This window comes from Octopus bimaculoides, chromosome 10 (genome assembly GCF_001194135.2).
Source record: "Octopus bimaculoides isolate UCB-OBI-ISO-001 chromosome 10, ASM119413v2, whole genome shotgun sequence".
NCBI lineage: Eukaryota > Metazoa > Mollusca > Cephalopoda > Octopoda > Octopodidae > Octopus > Octopus bimaculoides.
This window is the reverse complement of record NC_068990.1, coordinates 16,475,054-16,476,681: the sequence shown is the minus strand read 5'-3', so window position 1 is coordinate 16,476,681 and position 1,628 is coordinate 16,475,054. Positions and strand designations below refer to the sequence as shown.

At 32.6% G+C, this 1,628-nt stretch overlaps 1 protein-coding gene across 5 annotated transcripts in view; it reads right to left on the bottom strand.

The window, feature by feature from the left end:
* Positions 1–1,628, bottom strand: part of LOC106879961 (monocarboxylate transporter 9) — a 43,558-nt gene that overhangs the window by 41,042 nt on the left and 888 nt on the right. Inside the window, exon 1 of one of the 5 annotated variants that reach the window (XM_014929727.2) lies at positions 731–1,595. The exons of 1 other annotated variant lie outside the window; for it this stretch is intronic. The gene's annotated coding sequence lies outside the window, so the exon portion shown is untranslated. 3 more of the 5 variants (XM_014929732.2, XM_014929722.2, XM_052971054.1) reach the window with 3 other exon arrangements.

Sequence of the window (1,628 nt, the reverse complement as noted above, 5' to 3'; positions counted from 1 at the left end):
ATATATATTTGTGCTTCAGTACACATAATAGAGCGGGAGTATGTGTGTGCCAGTGTGTGTGTGTGTGTGTGTGAAAACATGTACACACACACACATACAATTCGTGGGTGTGTTTCTAGCATTCTATAACGAACACAAAATAACAACCACTTCCTACTTATTAACTGTTTGTTTATTTGTATGTGTTGATAAAAAAAAAATGCTGCGAAGAAATCGAAGCGGATCTAAGTGTAAACTGGGAGATTTCATATACAAGAAACGAAAGAGAAAAATAGTTTGATGGGAACGAAAGAGCAAACGGTAAACGTAACAAGTACTTGCCACTGAGAATGTCCAATTACGTGTAAACTCTTTCTCCTCCAGTTTTAAAATCCATAAACCATTAAATGTAAACATCTAACTCCAAAAAATATCTCTTGATAAATAAATACACGAAGATATACTTAACTAAATTCCATACCTTCACTGAGAAATGTTTAATCCGTATTGTATAATAAGTTCGCAATATGGTAGAAAAAATATGTTAGAGAAAATATATAGTTAAGTTTTTAACCACAAGCACATTTTACCGTTTTTCTCTCTACTTCAAGTAGCATTTTCTTTCTTTCCTATTTTTAAAGCTCATTGTCAAATAAACGTGACCGACCACTACGATTTCAGTATTAACCACAAGCAGCAGCAACTATCGAAAACACTTTAAAAATAATATAAATAAAAAATAAATACTCACAGTTCAAAAATTAGATAAATGAAAGCGTTAAAGATAACCAGCCATATCATGTAATGAAGCAAATTTAGTTAGCTGCCAGGTGCCGAGTTCGTTCCCTGTTTAAGTCGATAACACAATTTTTTTTTTTTTTTTACACAACCAGCTTGTAATTAAGTGCAAATTAAATAATTAAACAGAATGTTTTAATATTTCCGATAAATTAATTTTGTAATCATTACTAACTGAAATATGTATTTTCTTTCCTTTTCTCTATTATTATTGCAAACTATTTCACAAGAACCAGCTGTGTTTTTAAATAAAGCGATTTTAGAATATTGCCAGGTGCCGAATTTGTTCCCTGATTAATGAAGTTTAAATAATGGAGAAATGTTTACTATTTCCGATGAATTATTTTTAACCATTATTTGTTTAAATCGGAATTTTTTTAACGAATTATTTCATGAAGTATTTATCCAGGCGTTTCAGGCAGGTTAAGTCTCGGCCTATCTTTTCTCCCAGTGCGTATATAAATTGTATATAATTGATCCACGTACATATATTATAAACCCACGTGTGCAATTTAAGTAAGTTGCTGTTTTAAATTCCTAACTTCAACAAGAACTGCTGTTCGACATGATATACTGACACACGTACAGCGTTTCTGCTGCTGTTTTATTGTTTCCTCGTTTACTTTTCTGCTCATAAATATACCTCTTACATGTCAACTTGCTTTCTCACACTGTTCCTGCAGTCGTTTCTTTTATATTTCATCGTCTCCCGCCCTCACCTAATTCGTTTCCTTTGCATCTTGTGCACGTAGGAACCACCGAGGCCGTTCGATTGGTTTGGAAATAGCAGTCACAATCTTCCTCATATCACAACCGTCTTCAAAAAGGTTATATTAAATAATGTATCCCTA